The 8,249-nt window shown below is 38.2% G+C and overlaps 1 protein-coding gene across 2 annotated transcripts in view; it reads right to left on the bottom strand.

Annotated features, from left to right (window-relative positions):
- Positions 1 to 6,002: 6,002 nt before the first annotated feature.
- Positions 6,003 to 8,249, bottom strand: part of rad18 (RAD18 E3 ubiquitin protein ligase) — a 35,067-nt gene continuing 32,820 nt past the window's right edge. The window contains exon 12 of one of the 2 annotated variants that reach the window (XM_079459635.1): positions 6,003 to 6,482. The gene's annotated coding sequence lies outside the window, so the exon portion shown is untranslated. The remainder of the gene's footprint in view (positions 6,483 to 8,249) is intronic. The other variant, XM_079459637.1, reaches the window with a different exon arrangement.

Here is an 8,249-nt window from a genome sequence, read left to right as displayed (position 1 = left end):
AGCGAAAATAATTTTTGACTTATGTGATGCGTGAAATATGTGTATATTTGACAGTAAATTGACGCAGGCATTTGACGCAGAGCGAGAATCGTTTAATATTCACTATTATCTTAACTTTCACTTTCTATAACTGTGAATGCACAGCTAAGGTAAAGAACAGAAAATTGGGGTGGGGGGGCTTGCAGGAAACTGGCACCTGGGTCATAATCCATCCCTGCTATTCTTAATAGAGCACAATACTAAGTCATGTGAGAATGTTTTACAGATCTTGCTGTGATGATGAGCTTATTCTTTTAAAGTGTAATTAACTCACGCTTTTATTTCTCATCAGCTCGTTTGTTCTCATGATAGCTGATAATTTCCTCTTATGCACCAGGGAGCAACATTCTCCTTTTTCTCAGGCTGAAAATCGAAGACATGAGAATCTAAATTCTAATGAATCTTTACAGTATGGTTAGAGGCTAAGGGTCTGCTTTAACTCATTAAAGATTACATATTTTCTTTTTTGTTTCAATACCCTGGCCATTATATTCGCCTGGAGGTTTTCACAATATACAGTAGCTTAAATTTCAGCAAAACAGGACCAGGCATGCAACATATTATATATCAAATAAAAAACTGTGTACAAGAACATCTCAAACAAGCCTATTAGTTTTGCAAATCTGTTTGCTTTTTCTAGCGACACAGAAATAACCCACTTCACAAAGTCAAGCTGCACAACACAAGGCTATATTTACACCTGACATTCCCCGCCATCCACAATCCATTATATTAATTATTCATCAGTGCAGAAAGTATGAAAAAGAAAAAATCTGTCCCGTTCATCATAGAGAGTCAATTTCCTCAGAGTCCTTCAACTCTTTAACACCGACCGATTCAAATCCTTTAACTCATAACACATCATTATGTGATTCTGATCCTGACAAGCTCATTGAAGAAAGCTTATTGTCAACACCTGAGACCATTCAAAAACTTGTTGTCAACACTTATGATCTCTGTGATGCACAAATGTAGAAGTGTTTCAGGCAACATCTTTTTTATTGGTTTATTAGACACACTTGCAAACATTCATCAAAAGTTGAACAATTAATACTTACTGAAAAGGGAATACTTAGACCGGAGAGTAATAACAAACTGTGGCTGTCGGAAAAAGTGTTTCTTAAATTCACCCCTACATATAATATTTTCAGACATCCCACTGGCACCACAGTTATCGCGTCTCTCCTCAAGCACAACATGAGAGACGCTTCATCTTGAGAGATTTCGCAGTCAGTCCCTCACTCCACACAAGTCAGTGTCTGTCATCTAATGACTGTGACCTTTATCCATCAGGACCTGGTGGACAAAACAAGCCTCAGAATCACAACAATAGTGCCGCATTAGCCCTGGTACCATAGCGACAACTATTATAAAAGAAGCGCCTTCAGTGCAGAGAAAATCCAGACAGCGTTGAAAACATGACACCATCTTTAGATCCGTAATTTTCTAAAGTTCGAAGTATGAAATATGATTTAGAAATGTTAGATCAGAATGGCACCTTTTTTACATGGACTTTTGGCTAGGTTGCAATGTGATGTAAACTTGCCAATGTGTCATTTTTTTAAGGATCTATTGACAGGAATGCAATATGATGGTGCCTCAGAATCAGTGGCGGATTTAGGTATGGGCGTCATGGGGAGCTGCCCAGGGCGGCATCTTCCAGGGGGCGGCACGGGGCAGCCACGTCAAAACAATCTGCACGTAATGTGCTCCATTAATTTTGAGATGCTTCGGCAGACGTCCGTGTACATGACTCACACTAGCACAGCAGGCTTGCAACAGCGAACTGCACGATAGGCTGTATGAGTGAAGTTGAATGGACTCACATCCCTGCTAAAAGCATTCTGCTATCACTCCCATAGAGATCTGTGGATTCCGCTCCGGGTTTTCCATTTCCAGCTCACAATCTGTGTTCACTGACTCCGCTCACAGCAGATGATGGATAGTCTCTTCGACAGGTAGATGATGTACGTACACTTTGATGAAGCTAGTGCTCTAATAAAAGTAGTATTTGGGTAGTTTGATTCAAGTATTTGTAGTGCAGTGGCAGGATTATTGGAAGCCTGCTTAAATGCTCGAAATCGATCTCGGTAGTAAATTAAAACCAAATTCGCTGTTCTTAGCCTTCACAAAAATTAGGCAGGAGACTGTGGGAGTTATTTTTAGCAGACAACCCCAAAAATAGGTGGAATTGAATATACAGGGCAGGCTGCTAACTTTAAAACAATCACTTGAAAACTATGTATACTGGACTACAGAGCGCATGAAGGGACATGTCACGCTTTTTGTTTTTATCTGCATATCCTCGTAAACTTTGGATATGTACGATATCAAGCAGTTTTCAGACATATTCAATTTATCCCTAACAATATATAAACATTCAATTAAAATATGAACTTGCCAAAGTTAAAAAGGTGGGGTCGCTGAAAAGGTGTTTCGCACAGGGCGCTATGGGACCTAGAACCGCCAATCTCGAGTCAGTTTCTGTTCACCTCTTTCTTTTGTTCAAATGCTGTTTTTTTTGGTTCAACCTAAAAAAAATAAGTAACCTGGCCGCCTTTTCATTTTTTTTCAACATTTTAGAACACGAGTTTGCATGAAATAATATATTTACATTTACGCATTTGGCAGACGCTTTTATCCAAAGCGACTTATATTGCATTATCCTATACATTTTTGTTTCTAAGTATGTGCAAAATCCCCCGGGATCGAACCCACGACCTTGGCGTTGTTATCACCGTGCTCTTACCACTGAGCAAAGCTATAAGGCAGCCAGGTTCCTTATTTTTTATGTGAACCAGTTCTTTACCGATTCGCTTTAAATTCTTTTTGAAGATTTTTGGTTTTTAAATCTCTAAATGATTTGGCACCTTCTTATTTGTCAGAGCCAACATCATGTTTAAAGAAAAGAGGTGATCGTGCATTTGCAATAGTTGGAGGCAGGCTATGGAATTGTTTTCCTTTATCTGTGAATCCTCAAATTCTGTATATGAGTTTAAAACGAAGTTGAAATCATATTTTATTACTTTGGCCTTTTTAATCTTGTAAATGTATTGGTTGATCTTATCAGTATTCTTTCTTCTTCTTTGTTTTTTAATTGTACGGCATTATAGTCAACTTCTGTTGTGTTTATTGGTGCTTAATAAATACGAAACAAAATACAAACCCCAAAAAACATTTTTGCAGTGACAACAAGGGCACGTTTATAAATCTAAACGTGTGTTCCAGGCAGTGCTACATGGGATTACTAAAAGGTTGTGACTGGGTTGTTTGTGTCCCTTGTGAGAATGGATTGGAAACAGTGAACCGAGAACAAACACACATTGTTAGCAGCATATAACTGGAATGTGTATCTTTGTGGAACAAACTTCCTGGTCATGGTGTTGTGGTCAGGTTTAGGTCCTAAATTCCAGCGAGGCTGAGATCAATGCACTTTCAATAAGTGGAATTTGAGAAAACCATAAAGAGGGACAGCTGGACGAAGGTTCAAAATATTTAAAAGTCAAAACTTGACACTGATGCTCACAAGCCAATATACTGTACTGCACAGCAGTAGACTTTGTACTATGTATCACAGAAAATTGCTCAGTTCTGTTTTTGTTCTCATTGCTTATCAATCCTAAAGTTCAACCTCCGCGGCTGAGACTAGCACGGCATGAAATATATAATAAATATGCGATGAACAGCGCAGCCTCGCCTGCATCATGTCACAAGATTCTGTAAGTCCTGCATTTGCATTCAAAGATGAACCTGTGTCTTTCTCAAAGTTGCCAACATTTGAAAGAGACAGGTTATAAATGTAACAACTAACTATCTCCCAATATGGATTTCTTTCATAAAACACGAGCCAATAGAACCATGGTGGTAAAATAGTTTGAATGATGAGAGATATGGCAGGCAGGGAGTTTCTTCTTTTGTGTTCATCAAAGAAAGAAAAACATGTAGGTTTGTAACCACAAGAGGATTAATATTGGCACATTTCTATTGATCTTCTATTTCTTTGAGCTTAAGTGAAAATTTCAATGTTGTGAATGGGCTGAAACGAAAGCCTTCGCCTTTGAGGAAATTCAATTTTGCACACTGTAGAACGTCAAAATGAAACTGCAGTAAAAAAGCAGTAAATTGAATTTGTAAAACGTGTGCAACTGATTTACTCAATGAAGGGATTTCAGAATAATCCATTCAAATATCTTCTACCACTTGTGGTTTTGGAGGGAAGAGGGGAATCCATATGAGCAGCTGTATGTGTTCTCTGTTGGGAAAGCTGTGTGTGTAAGCAGTGTTTTCATGAAGATTTGTGTGAGTGTTCTCGGGTTTGATGATAAGCTGTGCTTCAGTGCCTTTCCAAAACCCATGGCTGTGGATGACGAGCACAGAAGCTTTCCAGTCAGAGACAGAAGAGCCGGGAGACAAAGATGAAAGAGAAGGTGAAAGCTGGTGGTATTCAGGGAAGATATAGAGACATAAGTGGGAAGCAAAACGGAAAAGAAACGGCAGTAAAATAATAATATAAGAGATGTAAAAGAGAAAGAGTACTGCTGTGTTCACACACCAAACGCCAATTAAGCGATTTGCATGGCGATGCGAATAAAATTTTCCTACTCGAGCGGGAAATTTGCGCAAAGAGCTAATTGAAACCTACTGGATGATGCGTCCAGACGCAATACGGCACTCCCCGTCTTGTGATGCTTTTTGTGTCACTCGTGCAATAATAATTCCAGCTTGTTGCAGGAATGGCCTATTTACGGTGGGCCATGTGTGAATAAAGCTCGGGGTATGTGGTGGACTTCTGAAACGCAGAGGCAAAGTTCCTGTTCTGGGTTTGGGTTGTTGTAGTCGAATATAATGTATGTTGCAGTTCTTGATGCACATCAGTTCTCCCCAAAAAGAAAAAATGTCATCACCCTCACATTATTTTAAACTGTCCTGTTTAAAGCTTCATTTTGGTGGTCTACACAACTTGTACAAAATATTCATATTTTTATTGCATTTTTGTTCTTTAACAAAAGCTCTACATTTCTTGAAAAATTCCCTGATGTATTCCTGTGAGCTAATATTATATAATAAAATGACACAATAGAATAATAAAGAATCTCTACGTTGAATCACTCTCTGTCGCATTCGAGTTCTGTTTTCAATTACAATTTTGAACACTCGGACAACCATTCTTCTCTCCCCCGTTCCCTTTTCTTGCGTGTTTTCCTTAGACCTTGAGCAAATTAAATTATCTGGTCCCCACAAGAGCACATTCAAACAAACATAAAAACAATTTGAAAGTGGCTTATGGTGAACCCTTGGCCCGTAATTACACACGACAGGCAAACTCAACACTGCAAGCTTCCGTCAACTTGTCAAGAAGAGAGAGAACGCGGCACTACAAAGAGCATAAAGAGAATCCTTCTCAGATATTAGACAAAATACATACTTCACGGTCGGTAAGTGCTAAAAAATGAAAAATAAATCATACGCAGAATCAATATAATCCCTGGATCTGGATTCCATCATTAGTTAAAGTGATAGTCTAAAATCCTTGACATAAAAGCATGTCTAATTAAAATAATTTCCTCTAATAAATAAAGGGTTATGTTCACTCAGTTCACTCAATGATGCTGTCTATGCTGGACGAGACGATGCACTCTCAATGATGTTCAGCCATTTCTATTTTTGATGTAATGTAGATACTCCATAAATTGGCAGTGTGACAAAAATAAAATGATTCGTAAATGTCCTATACCATGCAAATACATCCTAAGATAATGTACTTTTGTTGGTAATGAATGATAAAATCATTTTACTTTGACTAACATCACTGGTGGTTGAGGTGAAGATTTTAAGTTTTCGGCGCAGATGCAGTGTAAACCTTTTGACAGAATGCTTTAAATTTTTTAAGAGTACCTTTTTTCAAAGCTCTGTTGCAGGAAAGATGCATCTAATAAATACCTTAAAAAAAAAGTCCCACACATCTGATATTTTGAAAGTTTAATCAAACCTGAAAGAGCAATAAAAGTAAATACTGGACATTATCTTGGGCCAACACTGTATATGCAAATTTTAGCATGTTTGTTCTTGGATAAACCACAAAAAGCATACACATGAGAAAACCCCCTACCATTGACTACAATTGGGGGGAGTTCAAAAAAACGCTGTGGTAAGATTTATGCTTTCACAACATGTTGACTACATGGCACTAGTTTTTCTCTTTTTTATTGGAGAAAACTGATGGAATAAAAATTGAAAATAAAACTACTATATACATTGTGTGTAACAAATGATCTTCAGTCTGATATCTATACAACACATTTAGCTTGGAAAATCCTTGTAACCAATACGGTTACATAATATAGTAAAGCGTTGTCTCTCGTCAGGGTCCCGGTGGGAGTGAAGATCAATTTCTGTAAGCAACTGTTCTGGACTTCTGTGGGGTTGAATCGCTTTCCACACCCCTAAAGAGAGAAACATTCACATGGTTGAGATGGGCCAATCTGTTACTGTACAATAAGAAACAAAAAAGCAAAGCAGATGTTACAATGCGGTACTGAAACGCAAGTGTGATGCTCCCTAAACACCACATCGTGGATGAAGGTAATGTTTGCCTGCCGAGCTTCAAACATACCACTCGGTTTGAAGTGTTGTGCTTTTTTTGTGCAGGCAACTACAGTTTGCATTTACATTTAAAAATGATCCAGCTCAACTTATTTAACTTCTGTTCAGATAAGTTGGTTTGACCTGAAATAGAGTTGAGTGCAACACCCACACAACAATGTTGATATTCCTCTGAAACAAGTCAGACGTGACACTTTCCTCCTCGGCACTGCTCTACCGCTTGCGTCTCAGAGGGCACTGAAACCGAGAGGTGTCACACGGTTCGGCTAAGGAAAAAAACTTTCCAGAAATAATTAACACAGCAGGTAAGCTGTTTTTGGGTCAACGAGCTGTTGAAACAATCCAAAATCTCAGAGCGACTCAAAGTATGACAAAAAGGCTCATAGAAGTGGAAAGAGATGCAGCAAATTGAACCTCAACACTAACCGATGACTGATCGCAGCTGCCTTGTGGTCTAACTGCCATAAAGCTGCTCGTAACCCCGCTCACACCTCAGACGAATGCCTTTCAAGTTAAATTTATCCGTATGACAGCAGTGTGTAAGCACTGTAGAAATTTCACTCAGTGATTGGTTTTTGTGTTTCTCTTTTATGAATTGAACTCTAAAATTGAACATCAGAAATGATTTACTAGCAACACTCAAAAATCTCCCTTTCAAATTCTCCTATTCAGTCGAACCACAGAATGTAGAAATTTGATGTAGCAGTTCTGTAAAAAGGAAATTTAATACATTAAATGATGTTTCGTGAATTCTGGAAAATTATTTGAACAAAGGAAAATGTATTAAACAAACTGCATATGCACAAGCGAAGCCATTTAAATGGTCATTGTTAAATATCTATAAATCTCCATCAGCCTTTACAAAATAAAAGATGCATGCAATGTCACATTAATATTCATGCATTTGGCAGATGATTTTGTCCAAAACGTTTTAGCAGTACAGAGCATTCAAGCCTTTTAACAGACCACACAAAATTTTTATCAATAAATGTCTTCACTGGGTATCAAACTCATGACCTTGCCAATAGTGCGCAATGATATCCCCACAAAAATGTAAATAGTATCAAAATACAAGGTTGAAATAATACATTAAAATGGGTATAAAGATGAAATGCACAATCATAAGATGACTGAATTTAAACGGTTGGACAGGGTAAGCTGAACAAATGAGAGTGGGGTATGAAAATACAGTGGTTCTTTTGGAGGTTCTGGCTTTTGACTCTGGATTGCAAGTAGGACATTTCCAATCCCTTGTTTAAACATCTAGGAAACCTAATATATTCCAGATCAGCCCCTAACAAACAGAACCAATCGATTTGCCTCAGATGAATTGGAGGAGCTTTGAAATGGTTTCGCAACATGCACGTAAGCCAATGCGTGTCAAGGACCTTTACTGTCAAAACGAAGCGTTCGTTCCTGAAGCTCAATTGGTAGAGCATGGCATTGACAATGCCAAGACGAGTTTGCTTCAAGAGGACACACGTAATGATAGAATGTGTACTGAATGTGCATACATATCGTGGATGGCAAAGATAAATGATGATGTTTCATGTGTCTCTATTAGAGATGCACAGAGATATCGGCCAATAATCGGTATCGGTCGAGAA

Source organism: Barbatula barbatula (genome assembly GCF_947034865.1).
Source record: "Barbatula barbatula genome assembly, chromosome: 7".
In the NCBI taxonomy this organism is placed as follows: Eukaryota; Metazoa; Chordata; class Actinopteri; order Cypriniformes; family Nemacheilidae; genus Barbatula; species Barbatula barbatula.
The sequence above is the reverse complement of the archived record's forward strand: the minus strand, read 5'-3'. Positions and strand labels throughout refer to the sequence as shown.